The following is a 19,050-nucleotide window of genomic DNA, read 5'->3' on the forward strand; positions in this document are numbered from 1 at the left end:
TTTTGCCTTTAGTTCACGGGACAGAAAAGGGAAAACTTATCAAGAAAATAAAGAAAATTATGTAATTTTATGGTTTATGTTTTCTAGTCTAGCTGTAACACCCATACATCGTCTTCACCTACGCCTAGTACCTTGTTTCTTGCTTGAAATAGTCATGTTGTTGCAATTTCTTTGTTTGAGGTGCTGTGTATATACATATTTATTTCTATATATTTCTAGAACTCAATAGTATATGTAACGTTCTATTTCGTACAAATGTTTAATAATACAGTTTGTTATGGCGTAAATTTTGACACTAATATTCAAAGAACTGTCAATTTCACCAAACCTTTTGTTCAAATACAAATTCTATAAATAAGCGATCAGCGATTTCAAATAAGATGATTTATATATCAAAAATAAAAACGATGTTTCAAATATTAAATACGTGCGTCCCTGCTCAATAAAGTTTTTAACTTCCCCTGAGATTCTGATGAAACTTACGTGGGAGCAACCTCTTTAAAAAATGTCCAAACATAACAAAAATATACGTACGTACTGTACATCTCTGTTTACGAAAACCATGAATTCTCCCTTGAGATATTCTAAAAATTTCTATGGGGTCATCAGTAAAGAATTCTCTTTCAAGAAAATAATAGTAAATCAAAACCGATCAATGTGTTACGAAAATATACTTGAGCATACATTAATATATAATAATGAAATGCATTAACGACACACTGTGTTTTGTTTGTTTCTAGAACCACTATTGTGGTTGTAAATAGTAGTTGCTGCAGCCATAAGCCATGTCAGCTATTACACTATAAATTGTCAAAAAGTTTCAAATTGTTTTAAGCACATTGATATGCACTATAGTTTGGAGAAAATGGCGCAGACATAATGCCCGAAATCGCCCGTGTTAAACTAATTGTTCTTCAGCTATGAACGTTGTACAATTAATATTAGTATCATTAAAAATGTCCACACTAAGAAAAAATTCGTAACACACTGCAAAAGAACTAAAAACGAACATTTGTATAAGAATAAAATTGAATTAAACAGGAGTTCGAGATGGCTGTTCCTACATCGAACGCCATTTAATCTCGAACCGACACACTGTGTTATAGATTATTCAGGCCTATACATACTTCAGATGTTTAAAAAAGAAAAGAAAAGAAAGAAAGAAAGAAAAGAAAGAAAGAAAGAAAAGAAAGAAAAAACAGAAAATGCAGTGAGCAATATGGGCTTGTTCAAGCTTCAAAGTTGTTTAATATGAACTGCTATTGCTGTTTCTTTTGCTATTGTAAATATCTTCCTTTGAATTCACTTAGCTTAAGCATTGATTACATTATGTTTATATAACTATTGTTTATACTTGGACTAAAATTTTTACTTTGTTGAAGATCACTATAAATAGAAAAGAAGTTTGCGTGTAAGATACTGCAACGAGCAAGCGCTTGTTAAAAGTTCATCTGACTCTCGTTGGCCACGTCTGCGACCAAGATGACGTCATGCGCCAGAGCGACAAGAATATAGCACTGCATTGCATCCACCTTGTAATCTTTCCACCATGACCTATACCTTAACGTTGGATAAAAATACACTAGCTCTCACCGGGAATCAAATCCAGAACCAATGCACTTCAACCGTTTGGGTACAACGAGGCACATTTAAAAACAAGTTTCGATTTTGTTAGGAAAATTGTGATTTAAAAATATATTTAAGAATGGGTACGGATGAAACGCACTGAATTTTCTCGCTCGAATTCTTAAACTGACTCGTGTTAGGCTGCAGCTATTACTGAAACATTTATTTGGGAAATGCGAATAAAATAATGTGTTTTGGAAAACTTTGTTCGAAGCAACTTATGTGCAAAACTAAAGTACCCATTGGTCATATTTCTATTAGAAATAACTTATTCATATATTAGAATTATTAAGGAAATAATTGTTTGTGAACTATGAGCAAAAGCGTCTGGGTACTTTCTGAGAAAATCGTCAAAAAAGTCGTCCCTAAGAATTAAATATCCCTTGTATATCTTTTCAGTACAAACGAGTTATGCTATTTATGAAATACGAACAAAATTGACTGAATCGTTCTCGACAAAATCGTAGGGTAAATCTTACTCCGAAAAGTAATATACCACTTCTAGCTTTTTAGGATGATGGAATTATATTATAACATTAGGTTATTTATATAACATTTATTTATGAAATATGAACAAAATTGCGTCAGGCGTTAATGAGAAAACCGTTAAGTGGGCCTCGCTATACACCTACACTACACTTACACTTTCTGTTACATTTACACGTACATACATTCCCTTCTTTTTTATACGCTTTCCTTTTTCATTTTATACTTCCCACTTACCCTTAATTTTTTGCCCTGTTCAACTTGGCTTTTCGCCCTCCATCCCTGTCTGAACTTCTTTCCCGATTTCGACCTTTCCCTGACTTTGACTATTATCCTGACTTGTTTCCTTTCTTCCCGATTGTGTCCTGTATTTTATTCTATTTTGTTTTTGAATCATAAATCCTCTGTTTGAGGTACACATTTGACCATTTAGCATTTGTAGCACATATGACTAGTGAGCTGGTGCACCTATCTATTTGACTGATAATAGTCATAAGACAAGACAAGACAAGAACCATATAACTATACAAAACTATATAAACTATATAACTATAGAACTATATAAAACGATAAAATTGATTAATTCTGGATAGAAACGTGAAAGGTAAACTACTTAAGTACAGATTTTTATTTTCATTGTATATTCTAAACATGGAGTCCTAGTTTAGGTTTCAACTAAACCTCATTAAGCTCAATATAATTCTTTGAACGCACTTCTTTATATGGTTCTATAATTGTTTTCTGGTTTGGAAGACGGAATTTTATCTCCTTGTTACATGTTAGTGTAGATGATAAAAAGGCCTATGTTTAGCCGAAGTGGTCCAGCTCTTAAAAAAAAAAAATACAATTTTGGTACCGGTAATTTCTGTTCACATTAGGTTAGTTTATGTTAGGTTAGGTTAGGTAAGTTTAATTTAGCTTAGGTTAGGTTAGGTTCATGTTATGTTAGTGTTAGGATCCAACATAGTTTTCCAAAAAATGATTGGATTTCATTTATTTCTACTAATATTAGGTTAGTTTAGATTAGTTCAGGTTATCTTAGGTTAGTTTAGGTTAGACTAGAGTAGAGTTGGTTACACTATGTTAAGTCTAAGTACTTGCATCGTCTATTTCTCCTGTAAATTTTGTTTCTTTACGAGCTTCTGATCCCCTTCTGCTAAACATACTCCGATAAAAATATTATTCCATGCACAGCTATAAAATCTACGAAATAAATTTCGTTGGACATATCTTTCTTTTAAGCAGACAATCTAATGCTGGTATAATTTTGGCGCATCACATTTTGGAAGATTTACAGCTAAAATTCAATACTTTGCATGAAAGTACATATTTATCAGGAAGAAATTTCCGTGCAGTTTTATTATACTGACCCATAGTACAAGTAGTAGTATCAGGGCCGGTTGTAGACATTTCTTAAATGTAAGCAAACAATATTTAGGAGCCCCCAACTTAATGATAATAGAAGATTAAAAAGTTGTAATGGGCAAAAATTCTCCAACTAATTGTTACAACTTGAAATTTGTTCAATATATGTAGTCTCCCTGTGAATATTAACGAAAAATGATGAAATTATAAGTAATTGACTGTGAATGAATGCTGAACAAACTTCCTGTTTTAATAATTAATAGCAGTTTTTTATTATTAAATAAACTCATGGCAAAACTAAGATATATACCTAACGGATAAGATGTGTTTTGACAAATATAATTTAAACACAGAAGTCGAAACAGATTAAAACTTATAAACTTCAAGTCTAACACAGATTTTATTTGGTAAAGAAGTATGCTCTCACGCTTTATTAAAAGCATAATTACATACAGTGGTATTTTCTAGTGATACGATTATAGTAATTAGCTTAATTTCTTGTTTCCTTTTTTACTGAAAATTTCATGTTAAAAAGTTCACTAATCTGACTTTATATTTGGCACAATCTCTTATTATTGTATCTACCGATTTCATTGAGTACGCCATTTTTAATTACCACCAAAGCTAGTCCATTTAATCGTTCCTGAAATATAGTTGATCTCAAATAATTCTTTATTAATTTTTAGCTGAATTGTTTAATACACAACAAATGACAAGCGTGTGTTTGCCTTAATCGATATTTAATTTATCTTCGATCCAGTGCCGGAACTTCAAAATTAGGCCCCCCTCCCCCGCAATTTTTCAGGGATCTTTAGACCTATAATTCAAATCAGTCCTTTCATGCCTCTTTCCAACATAGACACTTGAAATCAAGGAATGAGTAACACAATGTAAACACAAGCACCCAAGATACACCCAAGCAGTAGCCTACAAAATGCAAATAATTTTGTATACTTGCCCCCTGAAATTGTGCTAATTTTTCTAAAAATTAAAAATTCTGGAGAATCTACTCTGGGATCACCTCCGTCGGTGCATCCCTGAACAAGGTAACTAATAATTAAGACTACTTTGCATTAGGACTATCTCCAAATGTTTAAAAATATCACTCCATCTAAGTTTAATACGAGAGAATGGATTGATAATGATTATTATAATACATGTAATACAACGAGCATATGTATAAGCTGTTGTGATTAACAGTGAGAATCCTGAAAAACAGTGTTACTTATGTGCCTAATGACCTTTTGATTTCGATTACAACTACCCTTTGAGGTATATGCGCATATACTGCGTGAAAACTAATTGTATTCAAACGAATTTTGAAATACATTAAATTTAACTCAGACCCGTAACTGAAGAGGCCGTATCCATTTAATTTTAATGTAACCTGAAAGTGTCCTGAACCAGTGGCGGCGGTTGGACGTTAAAAGTGGAGGGGCAAGACATGATCTGAATATTTGCATATAAATGTTAATTTTCCTGCTTGTTTCTAATATTTTGTTTGACGAAAGGTTGTATAACTAATAGGATACTATATTTTTCAGTTAAAATACCGTATAGGTATATAGTATTTCATATATAGTATTTCATATTTTATTAAGTAAATTGACAAGAGCAACGCCAGTAGGTAGTAGCCCTTTGTACTCTTAAAGAACAAAAGTGTAAAAAGAGATTTGATTCCTTGCTCATGAACATCTTAAAATTCTGTTGGGAAACTGAGTGATCAGATTATTTGAATAACAAATTTGCAAAACAAATAAATAGAAAGGATAATATTAATCATAGTAATAAATAATGATGCTTGTTTTGCAAAAGTCATATTGAAACAGGGATTAATGAACAATTTAATTTTTAATTCCACACATGCTATTAAATGTATGTTATTACTCTCAGAAAATGAAAGACAGTAAATACTACAAGCATATGCTACGGTACGACATTTAAAGAAATATTTGCTTTTACAACTGCCAGAAACATATTCGTTGCCATTAGGTGCAGTTTTCACTTTCTTGGAGCACATCAAAACACAACAATACTTAGATTCACTCTATACTCCAGTTATACAAAATAACACTAAAACCTACAATTATGTTCACTTCACTAATTTTAATTGTATGTACACTCGTACACCCCTAACACCCACTTCACTCATATATTACACTACAAAACAATGGAAAAGATAGAAGTTGTTTCTTATTACGCTATTTTCCCTTACTTTAGAAAGAAGGAAAGACATTTTAGGAACTGTCAATTTTTGTGCAATTAAAAAATAACTTGTGAAATACTTTTTTTTCTTCTTTTGCGAAATGCTCTCTGAATTAGTTTCAATGCGGCTGACTGACATATCGAGCCCTTGTAAGAAGTGAAAGTATGCTAAAATTGTTGTGCTCCAATAAGTTAATTTTGGGGTTATTTTCTGTGGCAATTAAAACGAAATTCCTGTTGTTTTCTTTACTCCACGGGAAGACAACCAATACATACTCACGGAACGGCAAATATATGGCACCATTTTATCTATGAACCAATAATACATACAAAAACTTTAAACTTCTAAATGAAACTATATACGTTAATGGGTTACTTCAAAAAAGTGCGGGGGCAACTGCCCCCTTTGCCCCCCTAATCGCCGCCCATGTCCTGAACATCAAATAAATCCTGAACCTGCTGACGGGACTAAACATCAAGAGCTTCTTGGAGAAGCTTAAAGCAGGCCTCAAAAAGATCCAAGACGCCAAAGACCAAACAACCAAATTTACCACCATCCTAGAAGTTGTAGCTACAGTACTAGCGAAGGATGATGGCGCAAACTAAATCAAGAATAAACCGAGACATCAGAGTGGCATTATGGAACTCAGAAGGTTTAAGCAGGCAACGAGCAGAATTCACCGATTTTCTTCAAAGGAAAACGTATGGCCCTACTAAGCGAAAGCTTCCTGAAACCCCAGCACAGCTTCAGAATCATGAACTCCACCATTCATCGGGCGGATCGTCTAGACAGGAGAAAGGCAAGCACGGCGGTGAAAAACCAGATCGCCTACGACAGACTGTCACTACCAACAATGCTGTCCATGGAAGGAACGGCCATCACGCTTTACTCTCCAGACGGGCCACTACACATAGTAGTAGCATACAAGACTTCAACTTCTCCGAAAACTGGGACACCGTGGGCTTATAGCAGGAGACCTCAACTGTAAGCACTCGGCCTGGAATTCAAGAACCTCAAATGTAAATGGGCGCACACTTCACACTGCTCTACGGCAGTTGACCACCTGCTGCACCTCCGGAACGGACGTTCTTCCCATGAAAGGGATGACTGCAAGACGCCTTATATGACCCTATCGGCCGACAGAGCAATTCTAGAGGAACCCAGCGTACCCCATGACCTACAGTCAGACCACATCCCGGTCATGTTCAATGTAACAAGACAACATGTACCGGTTCGCCGACTTCCAAGAAGGTTTGAAACGGATTGGAACGAGTACACCCGCCAAGCAACCGAATTGGTCGATCCAAGACTACCACTCAACAGCCCGGATGACATCGACGCAGCAATCCAACATCTCACCACACCCATCAAGGTGGCATACGACCGTGCAACAAGGGAGCAGCAGGCCAGGGACACGAAGAAGCCAGAGGATCTTCGCACCACCACATTGATTCAAATGAAGCAATGGGCAAGGCGAAAGTGGCGAACAACGAGACATCCTCAGTACAAGACTGTGGAACTCCATGAACACAAGAGTCACGCATAGCATCCAACGAATGGAACACAAAGCTCCTGACAATGGATGTACCATCGCCAGAATACTGGAAGTTCCTACGCAACATGGCAAGGCCGCAAGCACCACCACGCATCCAACCACTCCGCAGCTCACAGGGCTTGGTACACGAGCCAGAAGCCCAAGCCACGCTCTTCGCTGATCACTTCCATTAAACCTTCAAGGAGAACACCACCCCTCCGGATGCTGCGACGGAAGAAGGAGTCTAGCAGAGTATACGCACCATCCAAGAAGATGCACCTTCTCCACCGGAAGATTTGGCAACCACTCGAGAAATCCAGCAAATCATCCGGAAACTACACAACCACCGAGCTGCGGACCCAGACAGAATACCTCCACAAACCCTAAAGAAAGCACCAAGAAGAGCCATCGTCCTCTTGACCCGGATCACGAACGCAATACTCCAACTGAACCACTTTCCAGCTGAATGGAAGCCCGCCTCACGATGATCCCGTAGGCAAAAGGAACCAGATCGGTCCGATCAGTCTCCTCTCTCACCTTAGCAAGGTGGCACAGAGAGTAATCCAATGCAGACTCCTGACCCATGTGAAGAACGAAGATCTTCTGTCATCTCACCAATTCGGATTCCGACCAGGACATAGCAGAACACTCCAGTTAGTCCGCGTAGTTTACCGCATTACACACCAATTCAACGACGACGGCCACACCCCAGGACTTTTCCTAGATATCGAGAAGACCTTCGACAAGGTGCGGCACCAGAGACTTCTACACAAGCTCCATCAGGCGGGCTTCCCAACATACCAAGTCAGACTCAATACATAGTTACTTCACCGGAAGAAGATTCAGAGTCTCGCACCTGGAACACACATCAGACTCAAGACCGATTAAAGCAAGAGTACCACAGGGGTCATGCTTATGGCTATTGTTGTACTCACTGTTCACAGCTGATACACAAACTACGCACTCCACAATGATGGCCACCCATGCGGATGACACGGCGATTTTTGCTAGCAACCACAACCATCGCTACGCAGAAGTCGCCATGCAACGACACATCAATCAGCTGGAAGAGTGGACACGAAGATGGAAAACCAAGATCAACCCTACAAATACAACCTTAGTGGACTTCACAAGGAAAACAAAGAAGAACTACCAGCTAACCTGGTCAGGCACCCAGCTCACTCTCCAAAACGAAGCAAAATACCTGGGGGTAACATTGGACAGCAAACTCATTTTCGCAAAGCACATCTCCAACACCGCCGACAGAGCAACGCAAAAAGTCCGATGGCTTCTACCAATCCTCCTGAGGCCGCAATTCGAACTCAACACCAGAATTAACATCTACTCATCCTTCATAAGACCGACGATACTGTATGCACACCCGGCATAGGAGCATGCAGCTGAAGTTCACTATCTAGCACTTCGAACAATCCAAACCCGAGCAGCACGGGCTACAACGGGTCACTCACGAGACACGCGTATAGCACAAATTCACGTTTACATGGAACTACCGATCCTCCGAGAAACAAGGGAAATCCTATCCAGACGATTCTGGCATGCAGTAACACATGAGAATCAGCTTGTGACAAACTGATACTGGAGACCTACGACGACGAGTCTATAGGATGCCGCGCCAGCCATGAAATAAGAACAAAGCCAAATAAAGCAAGAGGGCCTGCGACAGTTGCGGTCCCCCAACGACAATACGTACGCAATCAAAAGCTAATTCCAAAAATTCAAAAACAAATGAAAGGCAAGGGCATATGCCCAGAACTTCGTTCACACAAATCCGCCAGTACAAACGAAATGAAACGTACAATTGAATGATAACCTGTGATTTAAAGAATTGTGATTTTTTTCATAATGTGTTTTTTGATGTATATTCTCAACCGTTAAGGTCGTGTTTGAAGGAGCAATTCCAATTATTTTAACCAATTTGTAATATTAACCAGATTACTATAATTGACGCACTCTGTTTCATTAACCGAGTAGTCGGTTGTTCCAACATGCTAACTAGGTGACGGGTTACAAGCTACGGTTGGTAGTGGTAACTATGTGATCGGTTAGCGTACCCCTGTGAGTTATTACACAGTAACCTAGCAATATCATCCTGTAGCGCAAGGTTGCAATCACCTTCTCTGTTAACCTTTTTGGTTTGGTTGCTGGGACACATGGCTTTGTTGTGCCTATATTGACAAACTAACTTGGTTACTGTCCACCTTTTTCTTGTTTACTAGTAATCTTTCTTTTCTGCGTGCGGCTGCTGGTCGAAAACGCAGCAAGCTGCGTTGGTCCTTTTTTTATTTAAATATTTTCTAGGGATGCGCACGAGTCGAGTCGAGTCGAGATTTAAGCCTGTCTCGACTCGTCTCGAGAAAATGTCTCGACTCAAAAATATGTTGCTGTCTCGACTCGTCTCTAGACTCGACAGTCTCTGTCTCGACTCGACTCGAATTCGAGTCGAGACGTCTCGAAATTCGAGTCGAGACAAAACATACGAGTTAAAATATACACACACATCAGCCAGACCGTTATGACTACCTATCTAATTGTTAGTATGTCCACGTTTTGGCACGAATAACAACGGCAACGCGTTTTGGCATGGTCGCAATGTTCCTCGGTGGGTCGCTGGAGAGAGTTGGCACCACATATGCACATACAGGTCATCTAATTCCCGTAAATTCCGGGGAGGGTGTGATGCGCCCTCACGTCACTTTCAATCACATCCCAGAGAGTTTGGGGGCCAGCACATCACTTGGAACTCGCTCCTGTGTTCCTTGAACCACTCCATCACACTCCTGGCCTTGTGACATGGTGCATTATCTTGTCGAAAAATGCCACTACCGATGGGAAACATGGCCGTAATGAAGGGGTGTACGTAGTCTGCAAGCAGCGTGCGAAGCCTCGGCCGTCATGGTGCCTTGCTCGAGCTCTACTAAACACATGGATGCTCACCTGAATGTTCCCCAGATAATAATTAAGCTGCAGCCAGTTTGTCTCCGTTCCGCAGTACAGATGTCAAGGAGCTGTTCCCTTGGAACACGACGGATTCGCACTCTCACATCGTCATGATGAAGAAGATATCGGGATTCATCAGACAATGAAACGCTCTGCCATTGTTCCAAGGTCTAATGGCGATGGTCCCGTGGTCATTTCAGTTATAGTTGCCGATGTCGTGGTGTTAACATTCGCCATCGTTAGGAGTGTTCGGTGCACTGTGTGTTCAGACTAGTGTTGTGAAGGCCTGTTAAAAAAACGGAAATTTTGGGTAAAAAAGTTTTTTTTACTGTTTCCCCGAGCTGGGAAAAAACAGAAAATTTGGGTATTATCAGAATCTTCATTTTTGTTAATCACAGAATCATTTTAGTTAATATGTTAAATCAAACATATATTTCCTAGAGATATCTTCATTGTTCTATGTAAAATTCCGGAATTTTTGAAACCATTAGAAAAAATCATTTATTCGGAAATATTGGCAGAAACAGGAAAATGTTGTTTAAAAACTATTTGTTGGCCTGATGCTAGTAATCTTACTTGCTGTAACATGTCTGCAACATATACAGTGGGAAGTCGAAAATCCGAACTAATTGGGACCACAGCTATTCGGATTTTCATATTGTTCGGATTTTCGAAAATGACCAAGAAAATGCCATTTAGGCTTACATATACTCTACGGTATGTTCTTCTATCGATACAGTGGTTATTCAGTACATACAGTAATTACAATACCGTACGTAAGATTACTTACATTTAATGTTTCTGAAGAACTTGCTTGTATTCTAAATAACACTGTTCTTGTAAGTCACACTTAAAACTTTTAGGCCTACGAAAAAATAAAAATAAAAATACATGACAAACAATTACATATAAATGAACTTTTTGTAAAATCAATGACTTCACATAACGTCGATGGACACGCAATTGTTTGTTTATCGCCAGCGTTAAGACAAAATGTAAAAAGCTTCTAGGGACCGCGTTCGGATTTTTGACGTTAGGATTATCGACGTCCTACTGTATATACAATGTATTTCGCTAACGGAAAAATACTTAAAGCAATAGGTTTTAATTCTACTTTACACACATATACCGCACAAGTGAGTAAATTTGAGCAGCGAGAAATATATTAAGTGAAACTTCCGTTAGTTATTATTACAGAGTAGCAGAATATCCGTTCTTCGCACGGGGAGAATACGTTTCATTTTGAACACAAAGGGCACCAAAACTGTCACCAATGAACTTGTGGAGCCCCCAAAACTATGAATTTGACATTAATATCGATAATTTTCAATTATCTTTACATGTCACCATCCTCCTTACAGTACTAATGGGGCTGACTTTGTGGATTTAAACAGCATCTTCTGTTCATCTCAGCGAGTATGGATTCGAGGCCATTTTCGATCATATATATATATATATATATATACAGAGGCGGATCCAAGGGGGCTATAGCCCCCCCTTCACACTCAAGTATACACTGCATAAAATGGGCTTCAATCCTGCTTTACACTGGATAAAACTGCAAACTATGGTTTAGCCCCTCCCTTGATCATATCCTGGATCCGCCACTATATATATATAATGCTCAAAAAATTAGGGGTTCAGCTGAAATATCACACAAGACCTTAAGATAGTGTATGAATAAGCTTGTGTTTGACTCATATATATCATACAAGAAGGAATGCTTTAAGATACACTAAAAAAGTGGGGCACATAATAGTGTTGGGGCACGGACAACCTTGTTCACATGGCTCATGACACAAGACGATTATGTGTGCTCCTCTCGAACTGCTCACAAACAGGCAAGGCAACAACACTGGTTGTTCCTTAATATGTCACATGATAACTTCGAATAGCCAACAGAGCCTCGCACCTGCGTGGCATGGATTCAATCAGATTATCGACGAGTTCTTGGGGGATGTTTTGCCATTCATCCAGAAAAGCGACTTCCAGCTCTGGAATGGTTGTTGGATTTACTGGCCTAGCGGCAGTTCGTCTGCCAAGCATATCCCAGACATGCTCAACTGGAACGAGATCCGGAGAGCATGCTGGCCACTTCATCCGAGAGATACCCTCAGCATCCAGCATCTCATCCACTAACCGAGCTCTGTGAGGACGAGTATTGTCATCCATAAAAAGGAATGAATAACCAATGGCACCAGCATAAGGAAGAACAAGAGTTTTCATGATCTCATCCCTATATCTTAGAGCCGTCAAAGATCCATTTCGGATGATGTGGAGCTCAGTACGCCCACCAATGCTGATTCCTGCCTACACCATCAGTCCACCACCATGATACTGGGATCTTTCTCGCACAAACATGGGATTGTGTCGTGTTCCACACTCTCCAGATGATTACACGTCGATTATCAGGCTCTACACTGAATCGAGACTCATCAGAGAACAAAACATTGCCCCATTCATTGCGTCCCCACTTACGATGTTCCTCTGCCTACGCTCTTCAATCAACACGATGTCGTGCAGTTAATGGGACACACACCATAGGCCTACGTGCGTAGAGACCACCTTCTCGAAGGCGATTGCGGACCGTTTGAGTAGATATTGTGCGTCCTGTTGTTGTTCGGAAGGCTCGCGGGAGCAGAGTTGTATTCTGACGCCGGTTTCGACGGGCTGTTAACAAGAGATAACGATCGTCTCTGGCTTTGGTTGCTAGTGGACGGCTCTGTCCTTGTCTTCTTCGAACACTTCAAGTTGTTTGAAATCGATTTCACAATCGGGAAATCACACTTTGTGCCACTCCTATGGCATGTGCCACCTCCCGCCATGACTGACCAGCTTCCAACCTACAGACAGCTCGCCATGCCAACGATTCTGGCAAATTACGTTGTTGTGCAATTTCACTACGTAGATTTGTGACGCACTAAACACAATGAAAACAAAGGTATCCTGGAGCTGGAATGTGTTGGTAGCGCTACATTACAAAATGATATCTGGTAGCGCCACGTCACTGATCACGTGCACAGATGTTCCAAACGGTTCGTTTGCAAGTTGGGCCTTTATGATTTAATCTGAACTGGACAAGATACAGTGTTCTCACATTATTCGTAAGAAGTTTTACATGTGTTTTCATCTGATTCTCTAATTTTTTGATCAGATATATATACATACATATATGTATATATTAGCTAAATATACCCATTCTTCGCATGAATGTCAAGGCCTGTGGAAGTATTACTCTCATTTCCGCGACCGCGAAATCTATGGATCTGAGAATAAATCGATCATTTTGGATTACTTTTAGATGTCCGCTGACTCCTGTCCCGCATACAATGGTAGTTGAATTTGCAAGTGATCGCTAATGAAAGTGTCACAATTCATCTCAGCGACTGCCAAAACTATGGATTTGACACTAATATCGGTCTTTTTGGATTACTTTTACTTGTCTCGGTATCACCCCCGGGGACTTGCGGCCCACATACAGATGGTGATCAGAAAAATGGAAACACCTAAACGAAATTGCAACTTACCAGATTAATATGGTGTCGGGCCACCTTTCGCCTTCAGAATAGCCTTGGTGCGACGTGGGATGGAGGATAGAGGTCGTGAATGGTAGCAAGTAGAATTTTACACCATTCCTCGTACAGGGCATCGGCCAGTTCTGTGAGAGAGGATGGAGGTGGAAATCGTCGCCGGAGTCGTGTTTCCAAGACAAACCAAAGATGTTCAATTATGGTCAGATCTGGGGATTGGGCGGGCCAGGGGAGGTGTTGAACTTCATCCCGATGTTCCTCAAACCACGCTGCAACAACGCCAGCTGTGTGAATGGGTGCATTATCATCCTGGAAGATGTCATCAGTGTCCGGGAAAAACATCCAGACCATAGGATGCAAGTGGTCCCCTAAAATTGCGACATAATCGTTGCCAGTGATTCGTCCGCTAAGTGTGACCACAGGACCCAATGAAAACAATGATATTGCGGCCCACAGCATCACCGAGCCGCCGCCATGTTTCACAGTTGGGCGGAGACACTGCAGATCATAAGCTTCTTTTGGGCGTTCTCCACGGCCCGTGGTTGGGAATAGGGTGAAGGATAACTCATCCGACCATAACACGTTTCCAGTCCTCAACGGTCCAAGTTGCATGGTCGCGGCACGTTATGGTCCCTGATGAGTGGTTTGGCCCGTGCAACACGACCCCGTAAGTTCATGTCATGTAATTCGCGGCGGACTGTGATTGTCGAAACAGGGTGGGGGAGGTGCTGATTGAGTTTCTCCGTCACTTGCTCCGCAGTGGCACGACGGTTCTGCGTGACAATGCGCTTTAACTCCCGGCGTGACCTGTCACTCATGATTTTCTTCCGCCCACTGTTCCGCTTCCCCGATGTGGTTTTCCCGTGTGTTGTGTAGGCCGTCATCACCTTCGACACTGTCCCACGCGACACGCCTAACACAGTAGCCACTGCCGTCACACTCACTCCATACAACCGCGCACCAACAATTTGCCCTCTTTGAAAATCTGGGAGGTCTCCCATTTTACACTACCTCCGTCTGCTGCAGCCACTGGACACTGCTGTTCTACTGCGCCTGACGTAGTATGGAGACCGACCTAACACACCACCACCAGCGGTCCGGCGCTGCGGGCGCCACGACACCACTGCCAACCCATACATCTGACGTGTTGCCAACTACAGGTGTTTCCATTTTTTTGATCACCATCTGTACATTGTAGCTGAATTTGCAAATCAGCGCTAATGGAAGTGCCACTATTGATCTCAGCGACCGCGAAAACTATGGATTTGACACTAATATCGGTCATTGTGGATTACTTTTATATGTCTCGGTATCTCAATTCCCCTCCCTGGTGACCCCCGGCCCGGTGCCGCATAGCATGAATTTGGAAGTTAATGCGATCGGAGTTTCACCATTGATTTCAGAGACCGCGGTTCAACACTAATATCGGTTATTTTCTACTACTTTTACATGTCCCAGTAAACGACCCCTGAGACCCCTCTGGTTCGAATTTTGACAAAATCGTTTAACTCTGGTCTTGAGCCTGGACCAAGGTATTCGTGACTAAAATTTGGTAACTCTCGGTCAATTTGTCTGGTTCCCAAGCCGGTTCCGGTAACCCCCCCTGAGACTCCCCTGGTTCGAAATTTGAAAACAACTTTTCGTCTGGATTGGGGCCTAGGCCAAGGTACCCCTGACCAAAATTTGGTAACTCTCGGTCCACTCATCTGGTCCCCAGGCCGCACACAGACAGACAAACACACAAACAAACTCTTTTATTTTATGTATATTAGACAGCTGAATATACCCATTCTTCGCATGGGGGCAGTATTTGGAAGACAACGCCTGTTGAAGTATTACCATTCATTTCTGCGACCGCAAAAACTATGAATCTGACACTAATATCGATCATTTTGGATTACTTTTCCACGTCTCGGAATCCAACCAGGGGGTCTCAGGGGGCGTTTAAAGGGAAATGTAAAAGTGGTAGGAAATGGCCGAAATTACTTTCGAATTCATAGTTTTCGCGGTCGCTGAAATCAATGGTGAAACTCTCATCGCATTAACTTCCAAATTCACCCTATTCGGGCCGGGGGTACCGGGGGGCGGATACCGTCCCCCTGAGACCCCGCTAACTCCCGGCCCGCATACAATTGTAGCTGAATTTGCAAGTCCTCGCTAATGAGAGTGTCACCAATTATCTCAACGACCTCGAAAACTGTGGAATTGACAGTAATATCGATCATTTTGGATTATTTTTACATGTCTCAGAATCCCCCTGCTGACTCCCGGCCTGCATTGGGGGTCGCGGTGGCTCAGTGGTAGATCGTTCATCTCTGGTGCTTGGGGACCCGGGTTCGATCTCAGCCCCTGCGAAGTGAACTTTGTGGTGGACGAACACCGTGTGCGTGGGTTTTCTCGAGGTTCTCCCGTTTCCTCCCACTTTCTTCATTCCACCCTTTCACTAATCTCTCATCATCACCGTCTCCTTTAACCTAACCGGCATAACCGTGGGACGTAAAACTTAAAGTTTTTTTCCCGGCCTGCATACAATTATAGCTGAATTTGCAAATCATCGCAAATTGAAGTGTCACCATCGATATTAGCGACCACGAAAAAATGGATTATGGATTTGACACTAATATCGGTCATTTTGGATTACTTTTACATGTCTTTGTATCCCCCCTTCCCGTTGACTTCCGGCCCGCATGCAATTGAACTGAATTTGCATATTATCGCTAATGGAACTGTCACCATTGATTTCAGCGACCGCGAAAAGTATGGATTTGACACTAATATCGGTCATTATGGATTACTTTTACTTGTCTCGTTGTCCCCCCCCCCCTGGTGACCCCCGGCCCGAATAGGGTGAATTTGTAAGTTAATGTGATTAGACTTTCACCATTGACTTCAGCGACCGCGAAAACTATGATTTCGACAGTATACTAATATCGGCCATTTTCTACCACTTTTACATGTCCCTGTAAGCGCCCCCTGAGACCCCCTGGTCTTGATCTGGGGCCTGGGCGAAGGTACCCCTGACCAAAATTTGGTAACTCTCGGTCCACTCGTCTGGTCCCCAGGCCGCATACAGACAGACAAACACAAACAAACTATTTATTTTATTTATATTAGATGATAGATTCTTGCAAATTATGCCAGATTTTCATATTATCTTTCCGAACTAATTTTAAAGACCCGCTCCTACTTATCTTTATATATATACACAGTATATCTATATTTCTATCTATCTATATCTATATATGTATATAACAAACGCAGGAAATTACCCCCTAAATAACGCTCCTGGAGGACCCCTTTCTCAAAAAAATTGCTGGGGGAAACACTTGTAGAAACTTCAGTTTTCGTGCCGGACGATTACCGAGATCTGGTGAACAAAAAAAAAAAATCCTTTGGCGATCGAATTAATAAAATAGTTCTCTTCAGGTTAGTATTCACTGAGAAAATTGTTATAAAATTTAAATTTTATGGGTAAATCAGTAGACTTTGAATACATCCACATCGTATCCACTGAGTTGCGAAATTTTGTACCTCCAGACATGGGCGGCCAAAGAACATTTTCTAGGAGGGAATCTTCAATGTTTGATATATTAGTCTGGCATTTAATGTGCATGGTTTGTTATATTACGTATACATTTTCGTGAGCCAGGAAGGTTCATTCTTATCAAACACGGAGATTATGAAGAAGCATATCTACTGTACAAAATATAATAAAAACATCTCTTTCGGATTTCTATCACCCCGCAGTCCAACCCGAGAGGGAAACATAAAAGATAGGCTTGTTGTTTTTAAACAAGATAACGTGCCTAGCGAATGCTTTACATTGTGAAGATTATATTAGTGAAAATTAAACGAATATATGAAATGAAATTTTTGAGTTTTACGTCCCATGGTTATGCCGGTGAGGCTAAAGGAGACGGTGATTATGAGAGATGAATGAAATGGTGGAATGAAGAAAGTGGGAGGAAACGGGAGAACCCCGAGAAAACCCACGCACACGTAAACGAATATAATTTTACAACTTAATATACATAGTACTAAATGTTGAGCTCACAGTTGCTATGTGGTTAGCGTATCGTCTTTCTCGAACGAGGTTTGATTCATGGTAGGAGCTCATGTGTTTCAAATCCGACGTTAAACTGTACGTTCACGTCTTGTAGAGCTTTGCTCCTGAAAACGACGCTAAACTATAATCTAATTTAATATTACTAAATATTAAAAAATAATGACACCAAGGTGACGTCAATTTGGCAGTCATCAAATCCATTTTATAATTTCACTTGATCCAGTGGATATTAATATAACAATTACAAAACACGCGCATATAAATACTCAGAAACAAGCACATACACAAATATGAACACTTCAAATCTATTTAATACATCTGATGGACTGCGCTGCATCAAGCACTGTTATCTTCGTCATCATCTTCTCTTGTTTCTGCATTATTTGATTCATCCAGAGATTTGTTATTTGTAAGCATCATTCATTTTTGCATTTTCGGGAGGGTTCAGTGTTCTTTCTTCATTTAAAGAGTCGGTTCTCTGTATTAGAAAGTGAATCAGGATAGGAAGGGGGAATTTATACTTTATGAATGGATAACATTTTAAGAAATATATACAAAAGATGTCGCTTCCGACGCAGCACTGAAGCATTTCTTTTAGCGGTCATACCCTCTACTCTCTCAAGTTGTAAAGTGAGAAGGGACAGAAACATCCCAGACACTCAGGGTTCAGTTGACAATAATAAAACTATGGGTAAGTAAACATCTTGTGCGGCGTCACGTTTTGCTTATTTTTGAACATTTCTGTGAATTCAACAATACAACAGCGGAAATACTTACTGGTTTTATTACTCCAACCATCGCTTCAACTAAGGAATAATTCCCAACGGTCAGTGAACCATCTAAATTTTCGTTCTTTTTCTGTTCTCCAGAGGAAAGAGTCAGATTTTGCCAAGATACTAAAGTCAAGATGCTAGATGCTAAATAGGAGTGAATTATGCTAGATCTAGCACCAAGCCGTAGCCCGCTTGTTTAGATAATTGAATTCAAATATCAATTTACTGAATGCCCATATCGTGTATGCATGCATTTGCATGCATTAATTAATAAGTAAATAAAGTACACACAGAATTAATTATGGCAGTGATAAACGGTGTTTATTGAAAAAAAACCCTCTCCAAACAATGAAGATTAATTTTAGACTGGAGAAATGGTTATCCTTCGTTTTCATTATCATTTGGCCATGAAACAAACGCCTGACAGATATACAACCCCTATATACAACTATGTGATTTTGGAATATATAACTCATAGGGTATGATGCTGTACTTTTTCAAAAATT

At 40.3% G+C, this 19,050-nt stretch overlaps 1 protein-coding gene across 2 annotated transcripts in view; it reads left to right on the forward strand.

Moving 5' to 3' along the window:
- The first annotated feature begins 2,579 nt into the window (after nt 1–2,579).
- The window catches only part of LOC145667947 (venom allergen 5-like), a 148,748-nt gene continuing 132,277 nt past the window's right edge, over nt 2,580–19,050 (forward strand). For both annotated transcript variants that reach the window (XM_081735374.1, XM_081735380.1), the window contains exon 1: nt 2,580–2,716. The gene's annotated coding sequence lies outside the window, so the exon portion shown is untranslated. The remainder of the gene's footprint in view (nt 2,717–19,050) is intronic.

This window comes from Thermobia domestica, chromosome 1 (assembly GCF_964235325.1).
Source record: "Thermobia domestica chromosome 1, izTheDome1.hap1.1, whole genome shotgun sequence".
In the NCBI taxonomy this organism is placed as follows: Eukaryota; Metazoa; Arthropoda; class Insecta; order Zygentoma; family Lepismatidae; genus Thermobia; species Thermobia domestica.